General features: G+C 47.9%; 1 protein-coding gene across 1 annotated transcript in view; it reads left to right on the plus strand.

Moving 5' to 3' along the window:
- The window catches only part of MTMR4 (myotubularin related protein 4), a 1,314,188-nt gene that overhangs the window by 47,742 nt on the left and 1,246,684 nt on the right, over positions 1–19,762 (plus strand). The gene's annotated exons all lie outside the window — the stretch shown is intronic.

Raw genomic sequence — 19,762 nt, forward strand, 5'->3', positions numbered from 1 at the left:
TAGGGGCATTTGAGTCCATATTTCATTATAGGAGTATGGAGTATGAATAGCAATATTTTCCAAGACACTAGAAATGTTACCGCCGTATGGGAATTTCTGTACAAACCATTCCCTTTGTATTCACTATACAAAATTAATTCTGTTGCGCAAAAAAAAGTAGATTTGTTATGAGACCACCTATCCTCAAAGCTTAAGAATAGGGCTTTAATTCCAGCAGAACGGTCCCAGGATGAGGTTATGCATCAAGAGATTAGACCTGGAGCATATATGTAGGACTGGTTCTAGAACCTCAGACAAGTAGTACTTTAGTATAATTAGCACAGACACTATGGACCAGATCTACAGGGGGCAAGAATTCGTTGCAAGCTATTAGCCACCCAGAAGTCACTCTCCACCTCATTGCTATACATAGCACACATCACACCATTTCTTGGCAAGTGAACATTTTGCTCCTACAATGTAAACAATGTGTGTTCACATAGAATGGGAGTCGCCAGGCTTCTGACTGAACGCTTAATGCTGATAGTAAATGGCATAACTAGTCACACTTGCATGTTCTGCAAAAGTGATTTAAAAACACTGGTGACAACAGCAGTTTATTTCTGCACAGGACAACAGAATAATTGTTATACCATGCTAAAATATATTAAAGGAATTTTTACTATTTGTGAAAGTCATGGGTTCTTCTGCATCTGAAATATACTCGACTACAGTCTATGAACTGTGAGGGGTCAGAAATGGGAGGTTGACACAGTGGTAATATTCTCTGCATGAGCCATTTTATTAACCGAAAGGTGTTTGGATAAAGGCCTGACCTTCCCCATTCTAACCTTAATGTCCCTTCCTATGAAACTAAAACTAAAGCAGGCTGACCTTGTCCAAACTAAAGCTGACCCTCACTTACAATCACATGCAAGAGGTGCAAGTTAAGTGTTTCAAAGTTGAACTCAAACCTATAACTCATTCAAAATAATCCTTGTGCCCAAGGTTCCCTTCCCATGGATTGTCTCGGGGAAACTGTTTAGTGTCAAGACCAGTCTCTTAAAGGTGGTGCAGGCGTCTCTTGTACCTAATACTCTCCTCAGGATGGCAAAACAAATGTTCCTTCCACAACACTGGTTGGAATGTTATGTTTTGTGCATTTGTCTAGCACCTTTTTATATACCATTGGTATGATCTCCAAGCACTGTGGGTTGAATGTCCTTGGGCACCGTAGTCCAGGTCAGTGGAGAGATGGGGATAGTATACAGTGCTTGGGTGCAGATTGCGCATTGAGTAGCTGCATTCTAATGCTAGACGCGGTACAGTGGTTGTGTGAGATCAGTAGAATGTGTGCCGCAAGGTAGTTGACCTTTTCAGTCTGCATTCTGGCAGCGGTATAGCTTGTGTATGAGATTGTGTGCAGCTAGACCGGTTTTTTCCACCACTTTTCCTCCCCCTTCTGCGGTTGGGTAAGTAGCGAGGTCGAATTGTTCGAGGGGTATAGCTGTGTTCTATTGTTTGTTGGTGTAGAGGAGAGAGTGAGTATATCGGTTTGTGTGAGTGTCTGTGCGGATTGGTGAGATAGCCCTTTTCCTGATTACCTCCCAGAGCCCACTGAGCCGACTGTATCTATCCTGGAGGTTCGGAGTATTGGTTCTCAGAAAGAAATTCCCGGTCTAGCGCAGAGTTGGTTCTGATTACCCGGGGTATGCAGCAGGGTTAGTTTGTTCCTGATCCAGTGTCTGGTTAGTGTTGATGACGGGCAGTTGGAGCTCAATGTCACATGCAGGAGCTTGCCTTGCTAGATTCCTTGCATGCTTAAGAGCGTATTTCCTAGAGGTGAAACAGTGTAGCTCCGTTTCTCAAGCTCCGTTATAAATGCTAGTGGGCCCATTTTCCAGGTCCCTGGTAATTGTTTATGGTGGGTGGCTGGATAGTCCTGACCTAGTTTATGGTTGAGTTGTGGAATTAGATCGCATCATTGTCCCTTCTGAGAGCAGGAGTGCTAGAGAGCTCATCTGATTGGAGGGCGTAGTGCATATTCTTAAGAGGCAATGATTGAGTCCAACTAAGAATAGCTGATACCACCACGCCTTGGGTGAGGGAGTTCCTAGGCAGGTTAAGGTAACCTGACTTGATCAGAGACCACCTTGTGTACCTGGATGACATGACCTGGCCCAGTTGTAATGTTTGAAACGTAAGTGCTATTAGGCTCTGCGATTGTGGATCTGCGCATTAATTCCCAGATAAGTAAAGATTGACGCAGGTTAACAAGAACAGGCCCAATCTTATTGATTAAAAAAAGGTGCTATTACGCTCTGGTATTATAGTTCTTCACATTAATTTGCGCATATGTAGGATTGACGGAGGTTATCTCCTGAACAGATAACGCAGTTGCATGCTTGGAGAAAGATCATGATTAGCTAGGGTGGCTGATTAGTTTCCAGGTCGATAGATACAGATAAACCTCTCCTGCTCTTAGAGCGTGGTGCATGTCTGTTTGGGGGACAATGAATGGGCCCGGTCATAGCATATGAGCATAAGTGTGATCTCTCTGGTTTGGAGTTGTGGGAATTACGATTGTAGCGTGGTTACGGGTGGCATGGTCATCTTATTGACGCAAGGGAGCCGCTAGACCTTTGTTGCTGAGCCAGCGGCTACCTAGCGTTGAAACAGACTGATCACTACAGACGGCTTACATGACTTGACTGTTCTTACCTTCCTGTGTTGGAGCCGTTCCAGACAAATTCTGGCCATTGGTGGTTGGTGGAGTGGCCCAAAGCGGGCCCCATACAAGGTTTTGGGGAAAGATCCAGTTTTTCAGTGCTTTCCGGAAAGCCATGTAGTCTTGGCTGTGTCGAATGTGGGAAGACAGTGAGTTCCGCAGTGTTGGGGCCAGAATAAGCGGTTCCTCCAATCCTGGCTAAATTGGTGGCGGGAACCACTAGGAGGAGGCGCTTGACCTTAGGGTGCGAGTTGGGATGTAAGGCATAATCTTTTCTTGTAGGTATATGGGGCCGGCTTTGTGCACAGCTTAGTGAGTAATGCACAGGATTTTAAAAGTGGCTCTTCATTCAGTTGGGAGCCAGTGAAGGGTGCGGAGAGCAGGTTAAATGTGGTCCCTTCGTCCCAGTGCAAAAGGAGTCTGGCAGCCACGTTTTGGACTTTTAAGTTGGTAGGCCAGTGCACTCGGGTAGATGGAGTTTGCATAGTCAAGTGTGGCTTTGACAATGGACAGTCTATTAACGGTAGGTGAGGTAAGGGAAGATGCGTCTCAGAAGCCTAAGGTGGCAGTAACAGGATTTGGATACATTATTGATGTGATGAGTCCGCGTCCATTGTGCAACCAAGTTTTTTTTTTTTGACGGTGGTGAAAGTGGGGGGGCATGGGAATGATTGCAGGAATAAAGCTGTATTGCCACACACCATGATCTTTTTATTTTTCCTGGGTTCGGGAGGTGGCGGTGTCATCCATAAGTCAATATCTGTAAGACCTGCTGCTAGGTCAGGGTGAGGATTGGAGCTCGATTTGGGAATTTTTAGGATAATTTGTGTCGTTGGTGTAGTTCTAGCAGGTGAGGTTGTGTAGGAGGAGGAGGAGGAGGAGGAGGAGGAGGAGGAGCCTTCAGAGTCTGTCAAGGCTTGAGTTAATCCCAGATCGAGATCGGTGTATTTTCTGTTCCATGCACGGACAGATGCCTGATTGCGTGTGGTCTAGGAGGTGGTTGTATTCCACGAAAAGGTTGAGCTGCGAGTATGCAGAGCGGTCTATGAGCTTTGCCGAGAATCAGGTGTTTGAGATGGGCCTATAATTAATTGGTTGAAGACGGTCAAGGCATGCTTTCTTTAGAAGGGCTTTGACATGCAATATTTTGAAGTGTTATGAGAAGATGCCGGAGGTGATGAAGTCATTAAGTAAGGACCTCGCCAGTTCTCCTGCAGAGGTGGAGGTGAAGATTTCTTTGAGGAGAGAGGTGGGACAAGGGTTGAGGCGGGAGCTGGAGGGTCTGCTGCTGCATAGCAGTTTGATGAATTCCTCGCTAGAGATGGGGTTAAAAGAGCAGAAAAGTTGTTTCGGAGGGGAGGAGGGTGGAATCTTGAGGCTCGGGTGGTGAAGTTGGGAAGTTTGGCATGAAGGGTGGGTGTCCTGTCTAGCAATGTATTGTGGAAGTGTTCAGAGAGGGAGTTGCAGAGAGTTTGCGTGGAAGTGGTTGCGGCAGAGGTGCAGGAGGCTTTAGGAATTCTGTGATGATCTTGTGAAGCTCTTTGCTGTTGCATCGGCAAATCAGGATTCTTTTATTGTAATGGGGTTTTATGGCCTTTTGGATCTCAGATTTGTAGTTTTGGTGGTGGTGGGCAAACACTGACTTGCTTTGAGGGGTTCTGGATGCTTGCCATTTGGGCTTGAGGGAGCGATTTTAGGTTTTGAACTCCTTCAGGTGGGGGGTGAACCACTTGGGGCTTGGTCCTTTGGGGGAGTGAGCGGAGCTAGAGGGGGGGGGTGAGAGGAAAGGAGTGAGTTGTTAAGCCAGAAGTCCAAGGACTCAATAGGTATAGGTCTATACCTCAAGCCCAGGGATCGCATCTCTCCAGGACTGAAATCTATGCACTGGCTCCCAGTGGCTGTAAGGATTAAGTTTTAAAAAACCTGCATTGTCCACAAGGCTTTCTGAGGCCTGTGGCCTTAATACCTTGAACTCTCTCTTCCTAAATATCTTCCTTCTCAAGCTCTTCGCTCATCCGCCTCCAACACCCTCGGGGTCAGTTGCTTCTCCAAGCAATGTGTTGGTGGTAGATCTTTCTTTGGCTGGGGCCTCCCTGCCTCCCTGAAACTTGAGAACCATCACCGGTTCCGGAAGCACTTCAAAACTTTTCTCTTTGCCTCTACTTTTTCTTCTCCTCTCCCCTGCTGACCTCTTGGCTGAAACTGAAACTGCACTGGTTACCTGCTCACCCTTTGATCTTGGACCCTTGGCCCTCCCCCACCATTCTCACACACCTGCACTGCCCGTCTGGCAACCCCCCCACTCTGTATCCCTACAGTCCCACTACCAGCACTTGACACCTGATTTCTGCACTTACCTTTGCACTTGCCACCTGCTGGCCGTTACTTTTACTTACTGTTATTATTCTATTCCTGTATACTGCACTCTCACTTTCCCCTTCCCGTGCAGTTGCGCGATCTGAATGACACTTGGCCTAGTAGGATCGTTGTCTGTCCTCCCTTCGTTCCCCCTCCCTTGCCTAGTCGCGCCTTGAAACACCTGTGTATAGGCGCGTTATAAATGCCATATATATCTGTGGCTGGGAGTGCAGGGAGCGTGCGTAGCAGGGCTTCAGCCAGGTGAGGTAATGCCCTGACCTTGTTCCATCATTTGAGATCACGTGGAGGAATGGGGGGGGGGCTTGGGAGGCAAGGGAGGTGTGCGGAGAGTGAAAGGTATGTCCGAGTGGTCTGTCCAGATGAGGGGTTTAGGGTTGGATGCTGAAATCGCATCAATGGTGTGTCCTGTAATGTGGGTCGATCCCGTTGTATGCCGGGAAAGGTTGAGTGCCTCTAGACTGTCAACCCAGGGGTTGAGTCATGGAGTTGTTGGGCAAGTCAAACCAGATATTAAAGTCCCCCAGTAGGGTTGAGAGCTGGGTGGTTAACTAGTTTGGTTGCTAATGAGTCGCAGAGGCTGTTGCCGAAATGTCTGTCATATCCAGGTGGCCTGTGGACGAGAGAGAATCTGTGTGAGAGAGGGCAACAGTTTGACTAGAAGGGATTCACAGATAGCTGTGCACAGCTGAGTTTCGGTGAGTGAGATGGAGATGTGAGGTTTGAGAGGATGTCTATTCCACCTCCTCTTGCAGGTCTGTTGCGGGAGATGAGCGAGTAGTCTGGAGGGAATGCTTCATGTGCGATTGGTTTGAAATAGTGAAAGATGCAGTGTCTGCTTTTGGCCACGGACCGTGCAATGAAACGGAGGCTGATGTCTTGATGGAAAGTGGCAGGGGTAGTAACTCCCTGGGTCTCTGTGGCCGGAAGGACTTGGTTGGCCAGTGGGCAGGTGTGGGTTACGAAGGGGACGGTAGGACCAGATTAGTCGGTGGATTGGATGGATGGCGATGGTTGGGTTGAGGGATTATGTTGGTGGGAGCAGTGTGTGTGGGAGGTGGATCGGGAGTAGGAAGGGAACAGGTGGTGGCCGTCTTGCGCAAGAGGAATGGCAAGGGAGCAGAGTTTGGAGGTTGAGCATTAAGTGGGGCTGGTGTTGTGGGTTGCGTTTGGCTTGGTGCTGAATGGGGTTTTTTCCCAGGGGGAGTGAGAGGTGTAGCTGTAGTGGGGGACAGGCCATGTTCAAAGAGATGGCGGGGGGTAATGGGGTGGCCCGGACAGAGGGTCTAGGAATGGTGAGTTGGGTGTACTGATGCAGGGTGGGGAGGCAGTGACAGTCTATACCTCTGACATTTGTATATTTGCATGCAAGAGGTGTGAGAGTGTGTGTCGTGGGGGGGTTTGAGGGGAAAGGGGTTGAAGCAATAGTTCTGGAAAGGGCAAGACGTGCCATGCTGAGTGAGGGGAAAGAGGAGGTTGAGGTGGTCTGGTGTTGGGATCGGGGGGGTTGCATAGAGGTGGAAGGGCATGAGTGGGAGAGGGTGTGGGCTTGGCAAGTGAAGTGGATGTTAGGCCAGATGGGGCTGATGTGGGTAGTGGTATGGGTGGGTTATGGCTGTCCAAGCAACGCTGGGGTTTCTTGATAGCGGGGTTGGGGGGGTGGGCTGGATCAGAAATGCAAGGGACAGAGGGTATGAGTAGAGGGAGGTGGGGTGTGGGTTTTTGGTATGAAGAGGAGCTCCACTCGTATGAGTGTTTGACGCGGTGTGATGTGCAGAGCTCCTTTTATATTCTGGCTAAGGCAGAGAGGGATGGGTGTGGGGGGACTGAGGTGGAGGGACTGTTCCTGAATGGTAGTGCAGGGTTTGCAGTGGTGGTGGGGTGGTCGTGTTTGGAGCGCCAGAGGGTTCCTCTGGTTTGTGAAGTGGACGCTGGGTGGTGTGTAGAAGTGGGGCGGAGGGGGGGGATGTAAAGTCTTTCTGACGGGTGGGAGAGAATGGGTGTGAGGAGAGGCTGTGTGGAGACGTATGGGTGAGGGGCAGGGAAGGGGAGATTCTTGGTGCGCCACAGAGCTCCTCTGGTCTGGAAGTTGGAAGGGGTGTGCCGAGAGGAGGTGGGGTAGGTTTGAGTGGAAGGTTTGGAGATTAAATGTTTTTGCAGCGTGCAAGGAGGGTTTGTGAAAGAAGGTGCAAGGGTAAGAGGTAGAGTGGATGGGGTGATTCTTGGTCTGCCAGAGGTTGTAGGTTGGAAGGCGTGTAGTGCGTGGCTGTGTTCCAGAGTGTGACTCTGGTGCAGATGGACCAGAGTTGTGAGGGGGTGCCACAGTCTTGGTTGTAGTGGTGTCCAAGTCGGGTTGAAAGTGTCAGTCCTGGTCCTGTAAGGGAACAGTGCAGCAAGTGAGAAACGCTCCAGTCTGAGCCAACAGCAGTAGGTACAGAACAATTGGATTGGAGATACCTGGGCAGTGGGAGAAAACGCCCAAATCTAAGACCCAGCAATCGTTCAAGGCAGATGGGATACCTGGCTAGTAGGAGAAGCGCCCAAACTTGATGAAACGGCAGTAAAAGGCTAGATGTGAGACACTTGGATAGCGGAAAAAGCACCTACATTTGAGGCAGTAGCAGGTAACCATCAGCTAGATGTGAGATACCTGAATAGTGGGAAAAACGTCTACATTTGTGATGTAGCAGTAAATGGATCAGCAACCACAATCGGGACACATCATTGAATCATGTGCTGCGATCTAGCTGGCTGACATGGGTGTGCAATATGTAGAGTGGTAGGATTTTTAATTCAGTATAGTAATTGCTGTACTTCCCACCCTTAACTTATCTGTCACTGCTGGTTGACGGCTGCTACTGGCTTCCCAGGTGAACACGGGCAAACAGACTGGAGCTGTTCAGGAGCTGCTCCTTGCTTTGGGGCCCCTAGCTGATGCGTCAGCCCTGGCAGGGACTGCCCTGGTAATACGTGTAACGTGGGGGCTATGGGTCAATCGGGTGAAGGAGCATGCCGGGATGCTGGAGACAAACGGAGCAAAGCAAGAAACTGGTCAGGGAGGGAGGAAAGGATCGCTCGGAGCGCAGAAAGACAAACCACAACAAAAAAACCCCACAAAAAACACAAAATGATACCAAAGGAGCACCAGACAACGAGGGGAACTACCTCACCTCACGCAAGGGGCCAACCTCTGCTAGAGGGAGGAGGTTGCAGTGGGGTTGGAGAGAAGGTGGCGAGAACAGAGCCGGAAAGGAAGGCTTAATGAAGGAGTATAATAAAGGAAGTCTCTCCTAATCTTATAGAATGGGGAAACAAAATGTCTTTTCCACAACACGGGTTGGAAAATGGCAAAGGAAAGTCTTTACTACTTTTCAGGATGCTAAACAAATGTAATTTCTCCAAGGAAAGGACAAGGTCACAGGCACCTAATGCCAAAGCATTGGCCATCCTCCGACACAACTTGCAACCACTGCCACTGCAGTATAGGAGCAAAACCTCTCCGCCCACACCTAACCCAGTCCTATCTCTATTCCCCTCCTCCTCTCCCCCCACTCTAGCTGTTCCCTCATCTCCACACTCCACACTCCACATCTTACCGTGCCACTTCCTCCGCACAGCCATCCCGCACATTAGACCCTGCTGTCGTCCCTCAACCCTACCCACCCATTAACCATAAGGGCTTCCCACCAAATATCCTGCACCCTCATCAACCCCAGGTCAGTTCCCAAAAATAAATTCCACACCTATGACCTCATCGCAGATGAAAACCTAGACATCCTATTCATTACTGAGACCTGGTTCTCTGACTGCAAACCCTTCGCGCACAAGACCGGTTTACCTGGCTACATTCTCACTGTCCGGAACAGATTCAGAAGGGGAGGGGAGCTCGCAATACTTCACAAAGACCAATTCAAACTAATAACCAAGGACACCTCCAGAACTACAGACTACAAATCCCTCCTGGTAAAACTCCAACTCGCACCCTCCACCTCACACACCTTCCTACTTCCAGACCCGCAAAAACCTTGCAGACACATTTGGTGAAGCTCTGGCCGCCAACCTCATCCTACGGCCAATGCTAACCATCCTAGGGACCTTCAACATTTGGTTCGACTCCCAGTCGAACTCTATGACCAGGTCACTCAGACAATCTAGAAGCATTCATCCTGAAACACCACACATCCACCCCGACTCATACGAAAGGTCACACCCTCGACGCAATATTCAGCACCACACACATCTACCGAGCCCCCGCATCTCCTGTCATGGTCTGGCCACTCAACATTGTATTTCTTCATACCTCTGAGCACTGTGGTCAGCGGCCAAGGCACCACATGACCACCTCCAACTACTTCTGCATACCCTCTATGGAACAAAGTGATAATCACCACAGATCTAGTGCTCTCACTCCGCAACTCACTTTCCCTCCAGGAAGGCCCTCCAGCAATAGAATCATTCGACCTCTGGCTCACAAATGCCCTCCCGCCCCTCAGCCCATCAAAACATATCTTGCAGAGATCTGGACCATTGCCGAGGTGTTTCACCCCCAATCACAAACCACTCAAAGCTCTCAATCACTGCCTGGAAGGGGCTTGGAGAGCCAAGCCTGTCAGCCCAGAACAAAATCGCCCTAACAAAGACAACCAGAATATACAGATCAGAAATCAAAAAATGCAAGAAAACATTTCATGGGAACCAAATCTAAAATGCTTGCAACCCGGGTAAGGAACTACATAGAATCATAGCAGAATCATAGAAGAATTCAAATCGCCTGCATGCTAGCGCCTGCCCACCCCAAGCTCCCAAGCCTTATGCAACACCTCTTGCTCCCATTTCCACAATGCCGCCAACGAAATTTCGCTAAATTAAAAGATTTACCACTGCACCCTCCTCGCCCCACCTACAGACACATTTCTTTGACATGTTCTCTTCCATCACACACCAGGAATTCCTCTCGCGTGTTGTAGTCAGCTGCCCGTCAGGCTCCCCTGAGGACCCCTGCCCACCCTCGGTGCTCAAAAAAAGTTCATACCTCCACCTGTGCAGGTACCGTTGCACGCATAAGCCTTAATTACTCACTCGCATCAGGATTTTTCCCGAAAGCCCTAAAAACATCCTACATCAAACCCTTTCTCAAAAAACCGCCTCTCGACCCACTCCTCCCCCAAAACTACCGACCTATCTCCAACAAGTTTCATCACCAAACTGATGGACCACGCAGCGTACAAACAGCTTGGCCAATTTGCCGAAGCCAACAACCTCCTAGACCCTGCGCAATCGGGTTTCAGACCACTAAGGGGAACAGAATCTTCCCTAGTCTCTATCTGGGGTGACCTAAAAAGAACACTGACGCAGCCGGATGTGCAGTTCTCATCCTGCTAGACTTCTCCACAGCCTTTGATACCATCCATTACTCCATCCTACTACACACACTGCAAACACTAGGAATCTTAAGCACCGCCCTTTCCTGGATCTCTTCCTTTATCTCTTGGTCGCAAATCATTCACCTCAACCAATTCACTCCCCCATCACAGCCAGTAAGTAAAGGTGTCCCCCAAGGAGCATCCACATCACCCCGAATCTTCAACTTCTATAAACAACCCATTCCCACAGTCATCCGCTCTTACCTGCTACAACTATGCAGACAATACCCAGATCATCCTCAAAATCCCAAATTCCGAAGACTCTGGCAGTTCGGACCTGTCATCGTGCCTCTCGGATATTGACCACTGGATGACGACCAACCACCTCCTCCTCAACTCTGGGGAAAAACGGAAATCCTAGTCTGCAGAAAAAACAGCCCTCCTCCCCCAACCAATCCCTTGGCCCAAACCGCTACAACAAACTCTGGCACCCTCAAACGTGGTAAACATTGGATGCACGTTGGTCTCAGACTTATCCCTCACCCAACACACCACCAGCGTATCCAAAAGCTGCTTCTACCACCTACAAATTCTCTGGCAGATTTTCCCCAACCTCACCTTTTCCCACCGTTTCTCGGCAGTCAGTTCCATCATCCTGTCTGGCCTAGATTACACAAACTGCCCCTGCTTGGGAGCCCTGGCATCCCAACTAAGGAAACAACAACAAAGAATCCAAAAAGCTGCTGCACGTCTGTTCATTAACCTGCCTGCCAGAGAACACATCAGCCCTACCACGGAAGTCCTCCACTGGCTCCCGATTGCTCGACGCATCACCTTTAAAGCCATGTGTATCGCCCTCTGCGCAGTCCACAACACCGGACCGGAATTCCTCCGAGACAAAATTGTCCCCTACTGACCCTCCAGGAACCTCAGATCTCGAACAGCATTCAGACTAGTGATCCCACCCCACAGCTCCACAAGGCTTGGCGGTTCCTCCTCCTCAGTCCAAGCACCTGGGGAGCAGGTGTAATCTGATCTAGGTAACCTGGCCCAAGCCCCACCCACCTGGTTCCTTCCTGGTTGCTGCTCCTTTTTTACCACTTAGCAAGCCGTGCCTTCCTGGTTGCCGCTCCTTTTTACCACTTAGCAAGCCCCGTCCACCTGGTACCTTCCTGCTTGCCACTTTTTTCCCTACTTAAGGAGCCCTCCAGCCTCTTTTCCTTTGCAGCTGGGGAGCAGGTTTAAGTGGATCTAGGTCACCTGGCCTAAGCCCCGCCCACCTTCTTAGCCCTACCTCTTCCTTCCTGCTCTTAACTCTTAGATCAAGGGTGTGTCTCGCCTGGGCCTCCAAGTGAAGGGCAGTCAAAGAAAAGGGCAATTCCTGTTTGGACCTTTTAGGACCAGGAGGATCCTGAGTCGGACCCCCTGCTAAAACAGCAGGTAAGCATGCACCAACATGTGTTTACACCCTCAGTCCCCACAGGCCATCCCCACCCTCTCTGGTCCCCCTGTGTTCCCTTGTGCCCCCCCCTTCCTGCACACAGGAGTCTCTCCTGATAGATTCTGGTTTCACCATCACCGTCTTGTGGCCAATGCTGGATTTTACTTTTATGGACTTCATTGATTCACAGTGCGTCACCCTTTCTCAACTCTCAAGCTGGACTTCCTTTGCATCTTGTACTCATGGTGGCCCATATTCATCTTGTATCCAGACTTGCAACATTATGTGTTACTACTGACTTCTGCAATTGTATACGCTCTCCCCTCTTGCTTCTCCATTCTTTTTGACTGCTTACTCTCTGTTCTCTCCTCTTCTCCCCTCCCCTCTACCTTTTCCTCTCTCCTCCCCTTTTCTTCTATGCACTTACTCTAGAATTGTCCCTGGATCTAGTATGATAGCGACCTCGTCTGTCGCTCCCCCATCCCCTTACTGTCCACCCCCTCACTCCTTCCCTCCAGCACTATCTGAAATGTTGTCAGGCCTAGTATGTTAGTCGCTTGTTTTGTTCCTCCCCTTCCTTTCTGCACCCCTCTCCCTCACCTTTTGTTTTCCTCCGGCTCTACCAGAAATGTTGTCAAGTCTAGTACGGTAGTCGCCTATGTCGTCAGGCCGAGTATGATAGTTAATTTCACATCCTTACTGTTCATGGCCTGTAAGAATGTCATTGTATTTTCCCTTGTTCGCTCCCTTGCCTTGAAGCGCTTTGAAACACATTGTGTATAGGCGCTATATAAATAAACTATCATATCATATATCATATCACCAATCATATGGAACCCCCTACTGCTACACATTCCCAACACTGAAAACCACCTGAAATTCAGGAAGGCCCTTAAAACCTGGCTTTTCCCAATACTCCCCCGATCCATGGTACCCCTGAGACTACACCACTGAAAAAGCTTCTGTGCATCGTTAACAACACAGGGGCCAGCAACTCTCACAGCGGTTTCACCTGACACACCACCACCACATCCTCAACAACACTCCCACCCCACAAGTACTCCAGGTAAGCCAGCAGCCTTCATTCTGGCACACCTGAAACACTATCGCACCACCCACAACACTCGCATCCCACAAGTACTCCGGCTAAACCATCAGCCTTCGCTGTGGCTCACCCGGAACATTCTCAAGCGCGCTCCCTGCCCACCAATCCTCTATCCACTAGACATGCCACCATCAATGAGATAAGTAGCCCACAAATGCACCACTAAGGCACAACGCAACATACCCACCCATGCCAGGTGCATCCTAGGACCCTTTTCACTATAGAGAGACAACAAATGATGAGACGACGCTGCCCCTCGGAACGGAGATCGCACCAGCCATACAACTCAGAAGACCACAGTACGTATAACTCCCTGAAGACCTCTGGCACATATACCTACACCACATCCGAGGACCATGGCCGCAGGCACGACCAAGCACCCAGGCACCATAGAATGCAGCTACGGCTATGCTTTCCGGTCTAGCTGTGCACATAACCGTACACACAAACACCAGACGTACCCCAACACCTCTGCCACTAGCATACAGTGACTACCAACAAAAAGAAATCCCGGCCACACATCGAATCTCTCAACAGTAGTTCTCTATTGCAACCGCCAACAGCACCCTCCCATGTGCCATGGACCATTGGGCTGCTTAGTCGAGCCTAGCCAGCCACCCATGCCCTAGACCGGCAAAAAATGCACACACGCATCTCCTAAAACTAAACCTCTAGAACTTTCTCTGACACATTGACTATGGTCACCGAGGGTGTTCCAACCAGGAAAAAGCACATTGAGGCCATACACATGGAGAAAGAGCGCTATATAAATAACCAAATGCAATACAATACAATAGTGATTCAAGTATGACAAAAGGCGAGTCTTTTCAAAGTCTTTGGTTGACAAAATTTTTAAATGAAACAACAACTTAATGACCATGTTTCTCTCTTCAACACACCAGTTCAAAGTGAGTTTCCTGGGACACTCTCCTGCCAGAAAAATCCCCCTTTCAGTTCACATACATCCCTTGGTGTAGTTTCCTGCCAGGTATCTCTGATACCTCTATGCAACATTCACATTCTTCTTAAGTATAGCACAGTTGTACTTCTTGAACAGCACAACTTGGTTTACTTCAGTTGTTACTTGTGCCACTTTCCCCCATACTGACATCACATATATCAGGGTTTGTTCAAGCTGGGTCTGTCAACCTTCCTTTCAATCCCTCTTGGCTTTTGTCAAAGCTGGTTCCTGGTCCCCCCCCCCCCACCCCCGCCCCCAAACTGACTTCTCATGTCCGGGGAGTTGTGCCATATTTGCCTTCTTTGTTAGGTTCTATTTGGTTGGCATTCAAAAAAACTCTTTAACATGCTGCTGCAAGGAGTTTGCGCGGGGCCAGCTGCCCCTTCTTGACGGTCTTATTTGGTTCCTGAATCAGCTTCCAAAACCTTTGCTGCTGGAACCAGTGCAGCGCTGCAGCGTCTTCCTGGGTCCCGCTCCACACTGTTCACCGGAGATACTTTTTGGTCCCGAATGCCACTAATCTGCTGCTGGCAGACGTCTTCTCTGCATGCGGCTCTTCTCCATGGGATTGCCTCTGTGACCACTCTCGCTTCCCGCTATGCCTACTCTGCAAATGGGAAATGCTAAATGCTGCAGTGTTTCTGCCTAAATCTGCTTTCCCATTTGGGGCTCTCGGGGGGGGGGGGGCCCCGTGGGGAGCCCAAAAGCCCCAAATGGGAAATCAGATTTAGGCAGAAACACAACCGCGTTGTTTGTGCCTGCCTTGGCTTTCACTTTGGGTCTCCGGTGCTCCCCTGGGGGAGCACCGGAGACCCAAAGTGATAGCCACAGCAGGCACAAACACAACGCGGTTGTGTTTGAAAACGCTGCGGTTTTTCTTTCCTAGTTTCTCGGGCTCCTCCAGCCCGGAAAACTTAGAAAAAAAAAACGCAGCTAGTGCTTATTTTTTTTTTTTTTAAATAAATAGCACTTACCGAGATGCAGCTGCAGCTTTCCTGCTCTGGTCTCTGGTCCCCGTCCTCCACGTACACACCAATGAAGGAAAAGCCACCCAGCTGTAGCTTTTGTTTACTACAGCTGGCTGGCTTTTCCTTCATTAGTGCCGCAAAAGCCAGCACAGGCGGGCATCCATTTCACAAAATGGATGCGCCCATGTGCTTGCTTTTGCGAATTTTGAGCTTGAATAGCTCAAAATTTTACATAGGAAGTTTAAAAAAAAGTGCTAGTATTTTTTTTTTTTTTAATGTTGCCCATCTATTTTTTTAAATAACATTTTTTACTGGACTATCCCTTTAAGGGATCGTCTTCACAAGACTGAGAAGTATATTGCTTCTCTCCTGTTGGAGTCGCCACTGTCCCCTGACCGCCATCTCCTCCATTGTGAATTCCGCCCCCCCCCCCCAAGAGAATACCACCCCTAGGGTCAGGATCAGGTAGCAGCTGCCTTCCCTTGGCCAAATGGGAGGAGACTTTAGGCAGTGGATTAGTGGATTAGGGATGACTCCTCAGGATTCATCAGACCATTCTCCTCTCACTAAAAACTGTTCATATAAAGAACAGTTTGTTGAATTTCGGCATTATGCATTCACTCTACAGGATCTACGCGATTACTGCTCCTCAGGAAATTGCAAATCAGAAAACGTCGAATTGCAAAATCCCGTTACCCAGTGATCACGTAGAATACTATCCACCCTCCCCCACCCCCCACTTACCTGTTTGGGTGGCACACACAGAAGTGTGCCACCTACTCTCCTGTACCCTTGTAACATGGGTCGTAGCTGGCGCAGCAGGGTGCTTTTTTTTCTTTGTCCCCCGCTTCCACTGTCATGGAAGCGGGGGACACCCCCGCAACGCCTGAAGCCCATAATGCCGAACGCCGCTCCTCCTGTTTGGGATTATGGGCTTCAATTATTTTGGCCAATGCTGAATGCGCTACAAATGCGCATTCAGCATTTTTACTCAACCTTTTGGAATACACCCCACTCTAAACACACGAGTTAACCTAGAATAGAAACCAAAGAAACATTTTAATCTGCATACAAGGGAAAAGCCTAAAAACTAGAACAGTTTAGATTGTGCTATGCAGAACGCTTAGCAAGAGCTATGCATTAATCTTTTTTAATGCTGTCGGACCTACAGCTCTGTAGGGATACATTTGATAAAGCAATCTGGATTTTACTTTTCTACTGCCAAATGTTCTTGCCAGTATTGACAACTTAAATGTATCTAAATTCCCCTCATGCAACGTTCAGAAAACCTACCCATTGTATTTCAAGCCAACACTTTCTAGTTTAGAATACAAAATGCATATTGGTGAAGCTCATCCAAATTGATTGCTTCCATACCTGTGTGGTCACGTCACTAATTTAATTTTCGAGCAGACCACATTCACAACTACAAGGGCTTTTTAACTGGTGTGCTTTTCTGCTATGGACTTGGATATCATTTCCCTGGTATCTCCTTTAGTAAATATTTCCAATAACATTTAATTTCTGAGCAACACCAGAACCAATGCTCCCAACCTTCAATAGTATCTGGGCACCTTGACTAATATGAACTTAGCTTCAAGTTAAACAATGCTACGTTCTAGCAGTGGTAACCTAGGGTCAGTTTTATTTGTGTACTAATACAAATTGTAAAGGTTTTTTAAGGACCAAACCACTTTACATTTAAGTATATTTAACTGAAACGTTTTTCCTAAATCGACTTTCAATCTTCCTTGAAATTCTCTTCTCATTCTTCTCTAAACTGCAACTAGGTGGGATGTTGTTTGGGAACTAATACTGAGCACAACTCTTGTCTTGGTTTAAAAAGAAATGTTTTAAAAAATACATTTTAGCCCTGGCAACATTCCCCTCGAATACACGGAGTTATTTGCAAATATTTCAGACCTTGCTGTAAACTCGAAATATAAGATTTATAATTTGAGAATTACCTACTATATCCCATTGCAATGCTTAGATGTATTATCCTGCAGTATAGCAAACTTCTTTTTTAAAACAAATACTTGGCAGTGTCTCAGTCACAATCATGAATGCCTGACCATTGATCTGCATCCATATATTAAGCATACCATTTATCACTAAAGTTTATTTTATTTCCTCCTCTGGTGGTTAATAAATAACCCAGGATTCTTCCATTACCATCTGGCTTAATATTGGATTTACGTATCTCCAGAGAGAAAGCATTGCAGATTCCCAACAATATTTCTGTAGTTCTCGCAATGCCCACCCTTCTTCTTTAATAGTGCTCCATAGCTTTTGCTGGCTGATTCAAAGGAAGGGTGTTTTCCATATAGTTTATGATGATCCTTTGACAAAAGAAATGCAGTAAGAGTAAACTGTAATAGCTTGGAACAGAAATTGAAACTGCAAGTTCACCATTGGTCCCCAAACTGCTCAATAAAGCCTAGTCTCAATTCTTTAATTGTGGTAAAGCCAAGTAGTGACACTAGATCAATGTGGTTCAAAATGATGGCTTGATTTCGTGTTTTTATAACGCCTATAGGAACAAGGGAAATGTCTATAAATAATGTGGTTTCTAAAATAAACTGTGCCACAGATGGGATAATGCAAAGTGCGGCTTTCTCCAGATTTCCAACCCCTCCAAGAATGAGTGTCCAAATCATAAACCGTTTTAACCTAGTTATAAAAGCCCTTGTCCCTCCAGGGACACCCATGTCTACACAACAATGTCCAATGAAGTGGCTCACAGAATTCCTAATCTTAACATGTTCTTAGCCTTCTGGCTGCCCTATGCTATGGCCGAAAAGTGTTCCAAGGAGTGGCTACCGGAAGAGTTTACTTATCTTATTCATAATGTCCAACCCTGGTCTAACTCATCAAAGCAGAAAAACGTCTTCATGGAAGGCTCTTTCAGCGGTTACTGAGATGGAAGAGCCTTTATCAGGCTTCCTCCTTTCACAAGATCTCTCCCAGGTTTCAAGCATGTCAGGATTTTTTCTTCTTAGGTGCCACCTCTGCCTCATTGCTTTCTTTTATAGGTCTCCCCAGACCTCCAGTTTCCTTAATTCATTTAACAACTCTTCCAGACCTTGAGCTATTCTGCATACACTTTAGCAACAATGTGCATTTCTCCCCCTAATTTGGAGTGTCTTTCAGGCATAGAATATTATGTAACCCTCCTGCCAGGAGATCTCAGCATGCAAATCTTCAGGAAGTTCTTCGCCTTTAGGCTTCTCTTTGGTTTCATTGCTTGGCTCAGGGACCGTTCTCCAGGCCTGTTTCTTTATTTTGCATGCCCCCTTGCTGGTCAGTCCCCTAGTGTTAGGCAGAATCCCGTGCAGTTCCCTTGGGGAACACTGCAAAAAGATTAAGACTACAGGAGCAGCAGTAAACCCAATTGGTAGCAGTCTGCACCACCCAGATTTACCTGGTAGCTGTGGCTGAGCAGTCAGACTTCTCTCAAGAAGAGTAGGGCAGTATATAGAGTATACACAATGGGGTCAAAACACAGTAGAGCAAACAAACACTGACCAGAGCTTTGTATAAAAAGTATATAATTATTTATTTAAAACACACTTTAGGCAATACACTAGCACTCTCAATGAAAAGTAATCTAAAAACACAGTCGGGTAAGTATACACACCTCCCTTGATAACTATCAGACAAGTCAGGGTTAAAGCACAACTATTTGTTACGATAGAAGTGAGTGCTTAACCTAGATGGCACTCCAATAGGTTAGGTTAAAAAGGGAGAGAAAAGGCAGAGCATAAAATAAAACCGTTCCCAACATGAGTTCAGATCAAGGGGAGAAAGGCAGGTTATACTGTAGAGCCAAAGTTCATAGGCCAGGCCCACTTTAAATGGAGCAAAGCGAAATGTGCCCAGGATCACACGGTTTAAAGTGCACTGAAAGTCTTTGCAGAGTGTTCAAAAGAGGGTGGGGTGAGTCAAAAGATATAGTTAGGTCTGGAGCCAACCCAGTTTAGAAGCCAAGGATTTAAGGGTCACCTTTAGCAATCTGTAGAAAGGGAGGTCAGGCAGGACACAGTACCTTAAAGAGAAAGGAAGCTCCAGCGGGGGCAGTTGTTCCTGGCAGTGGTTGAGGTTTGTGGTTCCGACCAGGGGAAGAGAAGATCTCGTCGAGGAGAAAACGCTGAGTCGTTGCACTGCACAGGGATGAAACCAGCCGAGAGTTCCCGATTTAAAAGGTGCAGTCCTTTTATTCACGGTCAAAAGTGGTGAGCTTGGCTATTGTTACGCTCACCTGGTTCCCACAGGAGCGTCGACCGGAACTGGGCCGCTGTTATTTCCACCAGCGTGACGTGTAGCGCCGAGAGGACTGACTGGACTGGCCCGCTCTGCCTAGTTTGTCTGGCTCGCAAGAATATTCTTCTGCAAAGGAGAAGAGGAATTAACCACCCGTGGAATTGAGTGTCAACCCACCTTCCCCACTCCCGTTGTCTTCCCACTGATCACTCTTGATGTCCCCTCCTTAGTCTCATCTGATGGTTTGGAAGGATGAGCTCTCCATCCTGCGTCGACCGCAGGGGCGCGTTGATGACCAGTTACTTCACTGGCGTAGAGGAATTGGTGAGTTCCAGTATTGACTCTAAAGTCCAATTGTTCATAAGAGTTCAAATGTCTGCTCTTCACTCTGTCCGATTCCTTGCAGGTTGCCGATTAATCCACTCGAAGATTTCCAAATGGCACTCGGTAAGATTCAGGTAAGTCTATTGTGTTTTTCCGCTTAGGGGCCGGGGTACGGTGATAAAGCAGAGTTGACTGTGCCGACCCGAGATGAGACACCTGTGGTAAATGAGGTAAGTTTTGTGGGGGGGGTAACT

This window comes from Ambystoma mexicanum, chromosome 9 (genome assembly GCF_040938575.1).
Source record: "Ambystoma mexicanum isolate Mex_15411 chromosome 9, UKY_AmexF1_1, whole genome shotgun sequence".
Lineage (NCBI taxonomy): Eukaryota > Metazoa > Chordata > Amphibia > Caudata > Ambystomatidae > Ambystoma > Ambystoma mexicanum.